At 39.6% G+C, this 16528-nt stretch overlaps 1 protein-coding gene across 2 annotated transcripts in view; it reads left to right on the top strand.

Annotated features, from left to right (window-relative positions):
* Positions 1 to 16528, top strand: part of col8a1a (collagen, type VIII, alpha 1a) — a 151515-nt gene that overhangs the window by 98022 nt on the left and 36965 nt on the right. Inside the window, exon 2 of one of the 2 annotated variants that reach the window (XM_060833687.1) lies at positions 11026 to 11107. The gene's annotated coding sequence lies outside the window, so the exon portion shown is untranslated. Of the gene's footprint in view, positions 1 to 11022; positions 11108 to 16528 lie in introns of both variants that reach the window. The other variant, XM_060833686.1, reaches the window with a different exon arrangement.

The raw sequence follows: 16528 nt of genomic DNA, 5'->3' as shown, positions 1-16528 counted from the left end.
TAATGGAAAGATTGTCTTACGACCAAACATTAAACATGTTGGGGCTGTACTAACTGGAGTTGATAAGAATGAGAGGTGATCTCATTGAAATATAAGATTCTTAAGGGGCTTGACAGGATAAACGCTGAATGGATCTTTCCCCTCATAGGAGATTCTGTGACCAGAATTCATTGTCTCAGAATAAAGGGACATCAATTAAAACTAAATTAAGGAGAAATTTCTTCTCTGAGAGTTGAGCGTCTTTGGTGTGTCTTGCCAAGATCTGTGGGGGCAGAATCCTGAGATAAGTTTTGTTAGTAGGGGAATCAAATGTTATGGGGAAAGGGCAGCAATGAGGTCAAGAGGTAAATCAGATCAGCCGTGATCCTATTGAATGGCAAAGCTGGCTTGAGGGGCCGATTGGCCTGCTCCTGTTCCCATTTTTTTATGGTCTCAATCTTTTAATGCCTTTTATCTTAAGGTGAGGTAGCCAAACCCATTATCATACTAAGAGGTACAGGGGCAACATAGTTTTACCGAAGAAAGAATTGATTTTTTTTCCAGAGAGTTCAATGTAAGCTAAAGTATAATTGGATTGGCGGATCATATATTCCGGTTCTATTATATAAAGCACAACTAGAATCTGATTTGTAATCAGGAGAGGTAATTGTTGGAGTAGTAAAACCATTACCTGTTATAGAGTCATAGAGACTTACAACACGGAAACAGACCCTTCGGTCCAACCCGTCCATGCTGACTAGATATCCCAACCCAACCTAGTCCCACCTGCCAGCACCAGGCCCATATGCCTCCAAATCCTTCCTACAAATCCTATATCCCCAGATGCCTTTTAAATGTTGCAATTGTACTTGCCTCCACCACTTCCTCTGGCAGTTCATTCCATATACGTACCACCCGCTGAGTAAATAAGTTGCCCCTTAATTTGCCCTCTCACCCTAAACCTATGCCCTCTAGTTCTGGACTCCCCCCACCCCTAGGAAAAGACTTTGTCTATTTATCCTATCCAGGCCCCTCATGATTTTATAAAACTCTATAAGGTCACCCCTCAGCCTCCGACACTCCAGGGAAAACAGCCCAAGCCTATTCAATCTCTCCCTGCAGCTCAAATCCTCCGACCCTGGCAACATTCTTGTAAATCTTTTCTGAACCCTTTCAAGTTTCACAACATCTTTCTGATGGAAGGAGACCATAATTGCCTGCAATATTTCAACAGTGGCCTAACCAATATCCTGTACAGCTGCAACATGACCTCCCAACTCCTGTACTCAATACTCGGATCAATAAAGGAAAGCATACCAAATGCCTTCTTCACTATCCTATCTACCTGCGACTCCACTTTCAAGGAGCTATGAACCTGCACTCCAAGGTCTCTTTGTTCAGCAACGCTCCCCAGGACCTTACCATTAAGTGTATAAGTCCTGCTAAGCTCTGCTTTCCCAAAATGCAGCACCTCACATTTATCTAAACCAAACTCGATCTGCCATTTCTCAGCCCATTGGCCCATCTGGTCAAGATCCTGTTGTAATCTGAGGTAATCTCCTTCGCTGTCTACTACACCTCCAATTTTGGTGTCATCAGCAAACTTACTAACTATCCTCTTGTGCTCTCATCCAAATCATTTAAATATATATGATGAAAAGTAGTGGACCCAGCACCGATCCTTGTGGCATTCCACTGGTCACAGGCCTCCAGTCTGAAAAACAACCCTCCAACACCACCCTCTAACTTCTACCTTTGAGCCAGTTTTGTATCCAAATGGCAGGTTCTCCCTGTATTCCATGAGATCTAACCATGCTCATCAGTCTCCCAATGGGGGGCCTGTTGAGGGGATAGATTTACTTTTGGGAAGAGATTTGGCTGGACTACAGATAGTACCTTCTCCAATAATTACAAAGTATCCAAAGGACGTACAAAAAAATGGAACAGTTACAGGAACAGGTTCTTTGTATCATTTATGGGAACCAAGGCAGTGGTTAAACAAAATCCATCAGTGAAGTTTGATGTGACACCAATAACTGAAAAAACAGTTGAAACTTCTCTAAAAGTTGAAGATAATCTAGATGGAGCATATGGTATGATGTACCTAGTTACAGCACCAAAAAACAAATAATTGGCACAGTCATCTCATACTGAGATAGAGAGCGGAGGAGTTCCGAAGTGCTATTATCAAAATAACCATGTGCTGATAAGGAAGTAGTGACCTCTTCATAGAACTGCAAATGAAAGATAGTTTGTTATACAGTAGGGAGTGATAATGCCCAGTTGTTATAGGGAGATATTTTAAGTAGCATATGAGATTCCCACAGCAAACATGTAGGGTTTCAAAAAACTTTGGTATTTTACTCGGCCAATACTGCATAACAGAATGGTGCAGCTCTGTAAAAGTGTCATACTTGTTAAGTTGTAGGTAAACCTCAACATGTGGTTAAACCAGCACCCTAGATTCTTATACTGGTTTTTGAGGAACCATTCAATCAACGTACTAATGGATTGTGTTATACCCTTGCCCAAATCAAAAACATGAAATTAATTTATCCCAGTGGATATGCCTACCTAATTTCCAAAGGCTATTCTTACAGGAACAACCAAAACTAAAGTGATGCAAAAACAGACTCAGTTTTTCATTCACTAATTCAATTCAGCTTCATCCAAGGTATATCAGGACAGATGCATGAGTAGATGGGGAGCAATGGGATACAGGTGCTTAGGAATTGAACAATAGGTTTAGACGGCGGATTTGGATCGGCTCAGGCTTTGAGGGCTGAAGGTCCTGTTCCTGGGCTGTAAATTTTCTTTGTTCTTTGTCCTTATTATGACATACCAATTGAACTACAGTTTGATCATGGATCAAACCTTACTTCAAAATGTTTCAAGAGACCGTCAGTAGTTTATGAATTAAACAGTTGAAATTGGCTGCGTGCCATCCACAGACCCAAGGTGCCAACTCACAAAACCATGATCAAAGCTTATTGTTATGAGGATTAGATTTTCTCTTATTTGAAAACCAGAGATTCTCCAAATTAATCTACAGGCTTCAGCGCATTCAAGTTATGGCCATAAAATAAGACCATTAGGATTGATTACAGATAAATTGTTAAACCACAAAAATGAATTTTCAATGTTAGAGTATGTGTCCACATTTCTCAAAAGGTTAACAGGAGCATGTAGAGTTGTACAGGTATATCTAAAACTTCACAAAACAAGCTGAAGGTGTGGGCAGATAAATGTATGACAATCTGAAATTTTAAACCAGGAGATGAAATTTTGGTACATTAAAGGCAAAATTCAGTTATCCCTACAAAGTGATTAAAGGGGTTAGTCAGGTAATATATTTAATTGATACTCTTGGTAGTAGGAAAAAGAACTGATCGTGCCATGTGAACATGTTCAAACAGTACTATTGTTGAGAAGTCAATGGGAACGTACAGGCATGTTATGCATCCTTCTCTATTACATTTAACTACAAGAAAGAAGGGTGAGATCCAAACAGAACCAGACAGTTCCCAAAGTGAACTTTCTACTTTAAATTCAGTGATCTTATAGAATTTAGACACTGTATTTTCATATCTGGAGGAAGATCAACAAAGATTGCTCAGGGAAAATGCAAGCAAATTAGCAAAGATATATTTGGATTTACCACATATACTGAACATTTACAATTTGAATTCACTAAAACAAAACACATATTGGTTAATACCAGAAAAACACGCCAAAGTAACAAAATAAAATTCAATACATGTTGGAGAATCAATTGATTGAACCGAGTCAGAGTAATTGGTGTTCTCCAGCAGTATTGGCTCCTAAACCAGATGGTTCAGTTAAATTATTTGTAGACTATAGGAAACTGAATGCAGCCACAAACTTGGATTTGTATGTATTACCAGACTAGAAAGTTGTATTGATATAGGTGGTAGTGCATCATTCTTACCTAAAATTGATTTGTTAACAGGATATTGGCAAGTAACACTGACAACACATGCTAAAGAAATATGGATTGGACCAATGTTGCGTTATGTCATTTGGATTTAAGAATATGCCAGCCATACTTCAACGATTAATGAATAAAGTTGTAGTCAAAATGCCTAGTTGTGTAGTTTACATAGATGACATTATTGTACATAATGCTATATGGAAGGACCATATAGAGCAGTTAGAAAACTTGTTTACACATATATGGTCAGCCGGGTTGATGTTAAATCTAACAAAAAGTGACTTTGTAAAAGCCAAAGTATCATACTTAAGGCATGTAGTGGAAGAAGGACAGGTATCACCCAAAACAGCAAAGGTAGAAGCTATACTTGACCTTCCTACCCCTAAAACAAAACAGGAGATAATGAGATTCTTGGGAATGTGTGAATTATATTGAATGTTTGTAACGGACTTTAGTATAGTAGCCAAGCCTTTGACTATTTGGCTACGTAAACAAATTAAAATGGTATGGAAAGCTAAAAAGAAATTTTAATGTATGAACCTATATTAGCTGCACCTAACTTTAACAAACCATTTAAATTAGAATAGATGCTAGTGACTTTGGAATTGGAGCTGTACTCTTGCAGAAATTGAATAGACCTCAATGAAAAAACTCCACAATTGAGAAAGAAGCATTTGTGGTTTTATTGGCACTTCAGGTTTTTTGATATTTATATTCAAAGTGGACACTTTGAAATTGTCATTTTATGGACCATAATCCCCTGAGATTCATTGATAAATTTAAAAGATTTTTCAGATGGAGCTTAGATAACAAAATATGAACATATTTCTGAGAAAGAAAATGTAACTATTGATGCATTATCCCAAATGTAAATGGTTGCAGATTTAATTACATGATCAAGAACATTGAAAAGTGAATAAGAATCTGGTGGGACGAAGAATGAATGGTTGAGTTTTGTGTTTTGTTTGTCATCTAAGTGTTACTAACCTTTTTTTAAATGCCATTTCATGTTTTGAGGGTGAAGGCACATTAGAACCCTCACTGACTTTTCATTTATTTTTATTTCCATTCTTTTATCAATTTTAAACTGTGAGCAGGAAATAAGTTGTGGACTTGGGACAACTTGTGTTATAGGGAAAATAATGTACCAAACAAGACATATTTGTTTGTGAGGCTAGGCTAATAGCAGATTAAGCCTTGATTTAAAAAGAATTCTAACAGACATAGCACCCCAGGAAAAGCATTGTGTTTAAACAGATAGCAGAAAATGGCTATTAACAAGGTTATTGGTTCTGGCAAGTCTGGAAGAGACCCTATGTTTATACAGATGGGCAGTTGTTGAATGGTAGTGGAGCCTTGAAGAGTCAGTCAGTCTATCAGTGTGCAATTAGAATTAATTTCTCTTTTGAGCTATGTTTTCTGAGACTGCTGCTGAGACAACATGATGATTTGAAAGCCTCCTGCCTCATCTACTAGACCAGTTAGAAATATTGCTGCCTTTGCCTGAGTGAACTGAGGAGGTGACCCTGATTAATGTTTCAGAAAACAGCCAAGGAGTCCACATTTTTACCTGTGAAACCACACATCTTGAAAGCCATGTCAGTAATCTGGCCAATTTTATTTTTATTTTTCCCTTTAACGGTGTTTGTTGTCCATCTGCCTTTTGTGTAAGTGGGGTCTGAACACAAATGTTTCTGGTTGAAAGAATAGGCACTAATCAGTTAACCATGTTTTTTAAAATTTTCTCTTCACAAAAGTCATTGTGTCTTTAATAAATAGTTAAGTCTTCTGTTTAAATATAAAACAGGTTTCTGCAAATTAACTATTTGCAAAGTCTGGAGTTGGTTATCCAAAGTATGAATAGGAACCATGGGAGTGATTATTTTGGTGTCTTCGATGGTTTAATTTTATTGTGTATGAATGCTGAGGTAAAAAGGCTGATTTAGTTTGATTATCTGTGTCTGTGTATGAAAGTGTGAGATCGTCATCTACTGGGCACAAGGACATAATGGGGCAAATACAAGAAGTGCACATTTGCAAATGCCAGCTCCACTTTATTTGTAATCACTTCTTTGCCCAACTGAAAGGCACACGGAGTGAACGTGCTTAGGCTTCAAATGCTGGTCAATAGCAAATTGCACCAGGACATGGGTGCTTGGGAATCTAACACTGTTATCTCAGTGATGCAGAAATCAGTGACAATGATTTAAAAGGAGCTGAATGATTGCCAAAGCTTCCCATAATTTGTGAAACACTGAAGGGTGCTCATCAAATATCATGTAAGGACAACAATGGACTCTACAGAATGCAATGAGAAGTTGAATGATTGATGTTGGTCTCGGATGGAAAGAGGGTTGGAGCATAGCAGACACTTGCATTTTTACATCAGCCTTTAGCCACTCAGCCAACAAGGTAGCTTCACCATGGTTCGACCAGTGCCGTGGTGGAACAGATCATGTTCCTCATGCTGCTGTTCAGCTGCTTGGACCAGTCTGAGGAAGGGTCTCCAATACAGTTCAGACAGAGTGTGCCACACCCTCTATCCAGGGGATTAGGCAATGAGATGATGTGATAGTCACTGTGGAACCTAGTGAATGGGAGTAGTCTCCAACAATGAGAATGAGGACATTGGGGAAGAAGAAGCTGTCTTTGTGCTTAGCAATGTTCTGCTGCTCTAGGCACTACAAGACCAGCAGGCACTGGCTGACATGGATTCAGTAGAGTAGAGCTAGATGCAAATGACCATCATAGAATGTAAAATAATTGTTAGTTACATTGGCAGCATTTGGTTGGTATTGTGGGGGTGAACTGCAGTCTCTAATGGTATTGCTTGTGTTAGCTTTTGCTGGCTGGAATTAAGAGCTCATGTTTGGAATTACCCAGTAATTTGCCTGTAGGTGATGTTGCCTTACTGAACAAGACAAGCTGTGAACCTCCAGTGGACACTGGGCACAGAGTAGTGGCAACTGTAGAGAAAGTGTTTGGATGGGACCGAGCTAAGGACGGTAAACTGTGTGATCTGGTGGTTAAACATTGACTAGAGTGAGAGAATGGGGTTTATGTGCAAGGGAGTATCAGCTGTGCTGGCTATGAACCACAAGCGGTATGGCTTCATTACTGACATGCCACTACATTGCCCGTAAAGTACAATGCCAGATTGTGTATTTGAACAAGTATTGGCAATGGTCTTTTAAAAATGGTGCATTGAGGGATGGCAATCTTTCAGTGGTAAGATGGGACTAGAATTTGACTAGAGAGGACATCATAGGGATCGAGTAAGTACTTAATGATGTGAGTGTGGTAAGATTTGATAATAAAATTCCCTCAGCCACAAATGGCGAAACCCACTAGAAAGCTTGATGCGATTCTCACTTATCCAAAAAAACTGCAAGATTCAGCCCATCAGTGCAATCTGAGGATAATCACAACCCCAGGCACAATTTATATTTGTGAAAATGACTGTTCAATTTACTCTTCTGCTGACACAGCAGAACAGAAACATTTCTGAAAAATATACCTTAACAGCCAAATTTATAAATATTTGTCTTTTAATTAGTAACGGCAGAACTTTGTCATTTCACAATACCACTTATGTGACTTCTATTTTGTTTGGCCTGAAGCTTCATTTCCATATCACTGGTTATTGGTATGGCTAGACTGAATTATTGAACTGGTTGAAAAAATGCATCCGTACAGCTGGATTCTACGTAAATACAATTTGTTATGTTTGGAAAACTGTATTGTTTTAGCTGTTTGAAAGATTTACTGTTGTAAATAGACATCTGTTTTGTATAGTCAGTTTATCCTTTTTCATTTCTCGCTACTACAAGGAGTAATTGATACCATCAATTCATTCAAGGGGAAGCTAGATAAATTCAATTCTTTTCTCCTTCATGTTAAAAGAGTTAGATAAAGCAGGTTGGGGAAGGTTTATGTGGAACATTGTTATGAGAATGGGCAAACAGCCTGTTTCTGTGCTATATTTTCAATATAATTCTACATACAGTTTTTCCCTATGTTGGAACAGATGAAACACTGGTGAATTGAATATCTATATCTATAGAACTAGAATCTGCCTAGGTTATGATTATATACTTTTACGGTAAAAGCTCTTTAATTTCATTTTGTATGTCAACAATGAGAAACCTAGATCAATAAGTTCAAATCCCACCAGGATGAATTTTAAAATAGATTTTAAAAGTCAGGTGACTTGTCTGTGGCAAAATAAATAACCACGATGACCTGCTTTGTATAAACAAAAACAACAACCAGTTCATTAATGGCCTTCAGAGAAGGAAGACAACCACATTAAATAAACTATTCCAAAACATTAGCAGAGACAGTGAAAGGGAAGGTCCACACCCACCATCTCAAAACAACTGGGCATGTGTGATAAGTCTGACCTGGCTGAGAATAAGACATAAAACTTAGGAGCAGAAGTTAACCATTGATGCCTTTGAGTCTGTTCTGCTAATCAATGGCTGGTCTGACTTTGGTGTCCATTCCACTTTCCTGTATGACTCCCATAATCCTTGGCTGCCTTGATGGATGTGTGTCCTACCCTAAAATATTAACCACCAATAAAGAATTTCTCAAACAGGAGAGCCTGCCTGAATTTAAAATGTGGATTGCAAATTTTACAACTGTACAGAGAGGGTAGAGTTTCTGATAACAATATTTCTTTGGTATTTATATTTGTGCCTTTTCAAATGTTAGTTATGCTGTGTTGATGAGAATTGTTCAAATTTGACTCTGATATGAAGGAGACCAGGAATTGCTCAGTAAAGAATTTGAACTGGGACGTAGTGTTGTGGTTGCTAAGTGAATAAAATAACCTTAAAAAACTGACAGAAATTCAGTCTGGGTTTGTCTGATGTTCTATTTGTTGAGGTGCAAATTTCAGTTTAAACAATCAAAACCATCTGTGTTCCTTTATTTTCACGTTTTCTTCCATGATTTCAAAAAAATGTTGGAGGGCAAGGGGCCCATATGTTGCAACAGCTTCCATGTATCAAGAATTTGTTCTTTTAAAGGACATTTGGATGGAATTTAAAGATAAAATTCAATCAGTGATGTGCTGTTGAGTGTTGATAGCTCATTTGGCAATGCATGTTATGCTTGGATCATGATTATACAAGGTCAGGATATTGAAATCGCTAATTCATAAAACCAACGGATCTTCAATCTGTCAAATTAAAGTCTCAACAATTCAATCTATATGAAAACAACAGAAAACAAAATGTATTATTTTTATATTGGTGCATTCTCTCAACTGCATTATTATCTGCTTGTGGAACTGTGTGAGCAAATTGGCTTTATTGTCTGTCCAAAATCACTCAGGAAGTCTTGATCTTTTGATGTATTGTGCTTGGTTGAGAAACATTTTGAAGGGAAGTGAATGTGGATGGTCTAGTATACTCAAGCTGTATTCTTGAAGATTTTGGCTCCTTCCTCCTATAAACAGCAATGTGTTATAATCAAAGACTTTCACTTTTATGTGCTGACCCAAATATTGCTGAACAATTACTCTGGCTGTCATCAAGTCTTCATTGAATCAGTACTTCCTATAGCTAAACACTGGTATTACTATCCTTCCAACGTGTGATCTCTACCACTTTGAAAATCCAGGGCAGCAGCTGAGTGGGAACACCACCACTTGCAAGTTCCCTTCTAAGTCACATGTTATCTGGATTTAGGACATTATTGGTATTTGCTCATTTTCACTGGATCAAAATTTTGTAACTCCCATCTTAACAGGCCTGTGGGTGTTGCTGCATCCTCAAAACTGCAGTGGTCTAAGAGGCAGTTCACCCCCACTTTCTCATAGCTGGCCTAGCCAGCGGTGTTAACATTGTGTGAAAGAAAGTCAGAGATATGCCAAAGTCTCATTAACTCCATTTCAAAGCTAAGACCATAAGATGTAGCTGCAAAGGTAGGCCATTTGTCCCATTAAATCTGCTCCACCATTCGTGTCCTCCTTTGCTGTTTCATTTCATCCTTTATTTCATCTGATGTTTTAACAAAACTCCTTCCCAATCCTTTCTGGTGTTAAGAATTGCAACCTCCAGCAACTCGTCCACAAATAACAAATCCCTTGATCTTTCTGTCCTTCACTTCACACTGACTTCTTTGATTCTTACCTCTCACAATGCCCTCAGATCTTTTTGTTTGATATTGAATGATGAGTCCTTACTGAATGACACCAAACATCAAGCCATGAACTAGCACTGTCACTGACCTCATCTTGTCCAGAGGTTTTCCCTTATTGCTTCCAACCACATAGTTCCCAAAACCTCAAACAGCTCATTTCAACCCACATAGAGGACTACCAAGGTGGACCTATCCTTTCAGCTTGCTCCTGCTCCCTGTAACTCATTTCCGCTCACCTGGACCTTTTTCTTTCTCTCATTTCCCTTGGTCCACGCTGTCCCCACCCACATTTGTGACTCTTATTCTCTCTGTTTCAAGTCTCACTTTGTAGGCTGTAACAATCTCCTCTACAATCTCCTTCCCTCTCCCTGCATCCTCCTTGAACAGAGGCCAAGCAATTTCTACTGAGCACTGCTCTCTCCATCTGGGTAAATGTACTATAAAAGAAAAAAAGATACTGTGGTTGTTGGAAATCAGAAATGGAATTTGTCCTCTCATTGATCAATTTCTCTTTTAACTCAATTCAAATGAAAAGTATTGCTGTGTGGGTTCTAGTTCTGCCAGGGTTTTTGGTGAGGTGTCCGGATCATAAGTCGTTTCAGATACCTCACCTCACTGCTTTACTAGTACAATGATGACTGCATCATTACCATTCCCTAGTTCCACTCTGAATTTCCATCCTTCTCTCATCTCTGCAATAATGCATTCCTGCCTCTTTAATTCTTTTCTTCAACTTCCTTGTCTCCATTGCCAGGAATATGTTCTCAACAAATATCAATTATAATTCCTCTGCATCCCACAGCTACCTCAATGACATTTCCTCATACATGGTTTGCATGAGGATTCGATTCTGTTCTCCCAGTTTCTCTGCTACATTGGAACTGTTCTGATGATACAACTTCCTGTACGAACGCCTCTGATTTGTCTTTTTTCTCTAACAGTAGATGGGGGTCCAGAATTAAAGAAAATCCAAAGAAGATATTTGAAGTGTATGCTGAAGTAAAGCATCCAACTCCAGTGGTTCAGGTACAGTGTTCACTTTTTTGATTACTCAGTTGTACCTTATTTGAAAGTAATATATTGGAGAAGGTAGTTTAAGCTGCTTTCCATAACTGATGGTTGGAAATTCAAAGCTTGATGGCATCCAAGCGTATTTGCAACTTTTTACATTCAACGTTTGTTAGATGTGAATTTCAAAATTGAAATGCCTAGTACTTGAAACAAATTATTCCCTGAGGCTGGATACCCCTTCATTTTCCAACTATCTTGCAGGCGATGCCTCTTTTGGAATACTACATCAATTCTGGTCTATCTCCTATAGAAGAGATGTTTTTAAACTTGAAAGAGTTCAGAAAAGCTTTACAAGGCTGTTGCTGGAATTGGAGGAATTGAGCTATAGGGAGAGGCTGAATAGGCTGAGGCTTTTTCGCCTGGAGCATTGGAGGCTGAGGGGTGACCTTATAGAGGTTTATAAAATTATGAGGGCATGCATAGGGTAAATAGACAAGGTCTTTTTCCCAGGGTATATGAAGTCCAAAACTACAGGGCATAGATTTAAGAGAGGGGAAAGATTTAAAAGGGACCTGAGAGAGAACCTCTTCACCCAGAGGGTAGTGCATGTATAGAATGAGCTACCAGAGGAAGTGGTGGAGGCTGGTACAAATACAACATCTAAAAGTCACCTGGATGGGTACATGAATAGGAAGAGTTTAGAGGGATGTGGGTCAAATGGGGGCAAATGGAGCTAAATCAGTTTAAGATACCTGGTTGGTGCGGATGAGTTGGACTAAGCATCTGTTTATGTGCTGTATAACTCTGACTGTATGACTCCACCTTGTTTGACAGGGCCTGACAGTGTTCAACACATTTCCTGCACTTCTGTCATCCATTATCCTCCCTCCCAGACCAGTGTCGCCTCCTCTTTGATCCTTATCTTCCAACATTCCATTCTTCACATTTAATGATTCATCCTCTGCCATTTCTATCAACTTCAGTGTAATTCTTGGAGAAATTTTGTCTTCCTCTATTTTATTCTTTCAGAACCTATGGAGACACCCCCCTCAGGTCCATTTCTCTATTGTACCCTTGAGCCAGTCAGTGACTTTCAATTCTTGTAGTATTATAAATAGTATACTGAAATATATTCCACTTCACTTTACATTTGTTTGGGAATGGCAGAGAGGGCCAGTTCAATCAAGAATGTTTTGGCTTTTCTCTGGTTTACAGTATGACTGATCAAATTCATAAAGTTCTAGGTTGGTCGTGAATGTCTTGCACACATTATCATCTGGTCATTCTCATTCACGTGATCATGGATAAGCTATCCATCCTCAAAGCTGAGAAGGGACCAGGAGTTCAGGAGATGCATCCAAGGGAATTGAAAGAGTGGAGAGTGGAAATCGCAGAAACACCGGCCATTATCATTCACTCAATCTTAAGGGTGGTGCCAGAGGACTGAAGAATTACAAACTTTGACCTTCTTCAAAAAAGATTTATTGTCATGTGTAGTCAAGTACAGGAATAGAGGAGTACAGTAAAAGGTGTACAAAGTCACCATTCTCTGGTGCTATCTTAGTAAACAAAAGACAGGATTGAAAACAGAAACAAAACTGAAAGAAACAGCGAAAACAAAAGGAAACATCCAGATTACTCCCCTGCCTCTGCCATGAATTTCACTGCCAGAAAAACAAAGTCACAAAGTCCATCCCTCAGTCTGCGAACACCCAGGTGCCTCAAATCCCCACACATTACCACACCCAGGACACCCGCACTTCCACCATCGGGTATCCAGACCCAGCCATGTCCTGGAATTGTACCGCCACTGCTGGAACCGTGTCACCATTCCTCAGTGCCATCTTGCCTTCATCGATATCGTCATCACCATGAGTCCAGGCTGGGCCGATCTTGGAAATGCAGACACTGTTGCAGCTTCCAGGTTCTGAACTGGGCTCAAACTCGATGCTGGGCCTACCACGCTGAAGAACAGCCTCATTCCAGCTTACATTGCCTGTCCTGACACCACCATTTCAGTAAAGAAACCTGTCACTGCCAACCCCCGGGAAGGAACCGCTCCCACTGCTACCGGTAATCTGCAGGATCCCTACCGCTGCTGCCAACACTCTAGGAAGGGCACTGCACCCACTGACAAAGGAAAGAAAAAAGAGCAAAATTAGAAGAAAGAGAGAAGAGAAAAGAAAAAAGAAAGGCAGACGGAAACAGATGAGTTGGGCTCAGGAACTGGACATGAACATTGCTACTCCACTGCCACCATCTTGACTGCTGTTAGAGTCCAGACAATTTGCAGCAGTGGAAAAACTTCTAGAAACAATTATTCAGGATAGAATCACTAGTCACATGGAAAATATGGGTTAATCAAGGAGAGGCAGCATTGATTTCTTAAGAGAAAACCATGTTTAACTAACCTGCTACAGTTTTGTGATGAGGTAATGGAGAGGGTTAATCAGGGGAATGCTGTTGATGTGCTGTACATGAACTTCCAAAAAGTAATTGCTACAGTGCCCCACAACAGATTTGTGAATAAAAACGAAAACAGCAATATGGACACAGAATTAGTTGATTGATCGCAAAATATGGAGATGTTTAATAGGTATTATTTTGGGCCTGGAGAAAGATTTCGGTTTGGGGTCCTGGCCTTTCCTGACACATTAATAATCCAGATTCTGGTGTAAATGGACAACTTTAAAGTTTGCAGATAATACAAAACTTGGAAGAAACTCCGAGGAACTCCAAAATTGTCGTCTTGTTTCCACCGTGGACTTTTCTGATCTTTGTAGCTTGTGCTGAGATTTGCCACAGAAATGTAGCAGGGTAAAACCTGGACATACATAAAAACCTCTGCTTTTAGAAAGGAGCAGAAATATGCATCATCTTCCTGTTAACAACACGAACATTCAAACGATCAGCCGGACATGTTTAATATGCATATTTGCCCAGAGATGGAGTGTGCTTTCACTCAGCAAGACTGCCTTCTGGTAAACACCTGTCTTAGCATTCATGCTTTTGTGGGAGTCAGTTTGGACACTGGTTACTGACTTACACTGTCACCTTTGTGTCTGTGACCATCTGAACAATGTTACTGTTAACTCAAAAATGATAATATAAATATATCTTACTGTTAACTCAAAAGTGATACAAGTATAACTGTACCTTTAGGCAACATGTTCTAATCTCAATCCATAATAACAGTGCTAATAATCTTCAGGTTTTAGGATAACATTGTTTACAACTTTTAAATCACCTTCTTGTACATCAATCTTAAACTTTGTTTTATTTCTATGCTATTTTTAATACTCTGTATATTAGGGCTTCATGCTAATGATCGAATGAGTCACACTTACTATATATATTTAAGAAAATAAACCGTTTAAGGTACCCTGTCTTTTATTACTTAAAATTAATAAAAATGGGAATTTAAAGAGTAGCAACTTTAGTCTCACTGTCTATATATGTAGGTACATGTACATATTTGTGTGTGTGTGTGTGTGTGTGTGTGTGTGTGTGTGTGTGTGTGTGTGTGTGTGTGTGTCTATATTTATTTAGAGAGATAAATCTGATTAAAAAGAAATCAATAGATTCATCTGAAAGTTATTTTGTGATCATACCTAAAATACCTTTTTAATTTAAAACATCCTCATTGAAACAGTGATGAAAAGAATTCCAAATAGAAGTATTAAGAAGCTAATACTGGAATCTCTTGATAGAATTTCAGAGCTGGAATTGTACAGTTCCAGTGCTATTGTCCAGGCTTCTAAATGTAACAGATTTGTTTTACATAGCTTTCAGGTAATTCCTCCTCCCTAAATTCTCAATTAAACCAAAAGAAACAAAAAAAAATTCATATCATTGTGTATAAAACAATTTTCTGGGAAAGAAGTAGATAGGAAACATTATGGGCTGAATCTTGCTTCCTCGCCTGCCAGTTTCATCATGTTTCCTGGGACCGTTCATTCCACGAGACCTTCTGCTTGTTCCATCGCATCTTGTGAAACTCACCCTGTTAACTACCTACTCCACCCCTATGGTCTCCTTTTATCCTAGTTTCATTCTGTCACTTGCTGTACCTCAGAACAACTCACTGCTGCCAGGATATTCCAGAATGAATAGCATATCTGGCATTTATACCAGGATTTTGTGCAACCTGAGAAGCACTATTGGTCTAGAGCTGCCCTACACAATTCCTGATGTTTGTCCTGGGGATATGAAAGTGCTGCTGGTCGTGGTGCGGAGGAGTGTGTCCTCCTCTCTAGGGCCAGCAGAAGAGGCCACAGCATTGGACTGAGTCAGTACAGCTTCAGCCATTGAGAGAATGTACAGCACTGTGAGATGAAGTCCAATGTCCTTCTCCATTCTTACAGGGTAAGTGCCCCATCTTCTTTTCAATACCTCACACTCGTTCTGTCTCTGCTACCATTCCCTCCTCCCACTAAGGCACATGCTCTACTTTTCTCACTGTTGGCCACACATCTTCCCTCACTCATTCCCACTCACTCCAGCCCTCAAAGCCATTTACTTTGCTTGCCTTCTGTGCTGCCTACTGACTCACTTGGGACCCCCCCCCCCCCCCAACCCCCATCTGTCCCAAAAGTTACAAGTGTGCCACCCATTTTCTTCTCCTTTACCATCTGCCTCTCTAGCCTTCCAGAAAAAATATAGCCCACAATAGAGCATAAAGGATTGACAGGTGGTGGGCTGCCCAACATTTGGCTTCTCACCCCTCATGAGAAGACCCTGTCTCTGACCATCTTGAGCAGTTGACCATGTCCAAACCCCTGGATTGATATTCGAGACTTACTGTGCTGAGACCCCCTGAGTGAAAGATAACTCTTTGACTTCACTGATGAATACTGACAACCATGACAAGCTTCCTGGCTTTGTGCTTTTGCTAAGCTGCAAGGCAATACAGAAGTTCTCTGATCCTGGTTTGTCTGGCTGAAGGGCAAGGCACACAAGGGCAAGGCAAGGCAGAAATGTTGTGAGTATCCAGATAGATTAAAAGTATATGGGTGCTAAGAGAGAAGATGAACAGATTAGTCCTGTTTAGTTCAGTGTATATGTCCCTGAGGACACAGTAACCTTTCTGCACCTTACAGTGGTATTTGTCATTGTAACCTGAGGTGCAGGAGCTTCCTGTAAGTGGATCGGAGATGTGTCATAAGACTTCTTGGAACCCCATGGACATGGAGTACCTGTGGGTGGTGGCCAAGGAGCATGCCCTGAGATGTTGTGCGACGACCAACATGGAGGCTCTTCACAGTCAGCAGTGAGCTGCAGTTGCCAGCTACCCATTCCAACTTCCAAGTCAAGATTTGTTGACATCTAGTTTGCTCATTGCAGATGGTAAAATAGAAAACTGTTTTTAAAGAAGTGAGATCTGCAGTTAACAAGTTCATTTAACAGGCAATAATCCCACAGAATAGGCAATCTACC

The sequence above is a fragment of the Hemiscyllium ocellatum genome, chromosome 12 (genome assembly GCF_020745735.1).
Source record: "Hemiscyllium ocellatum isolate sHemOce1 chromosome 12, sHemOce1.pat.X.cur, whole genome shotgun sequence".
NCBI lineage: Eukaryota > Metazoa > Chordata > Chondrichthyes > Orectolobiformes > Hemiscylliidae > Hemiscyllium > Hemiscyllium ocellatum.
Note: the sequence above shows the minus strand (reverse complement) of the source record. Positions and strands in the feature narration are given on the sequence as shown.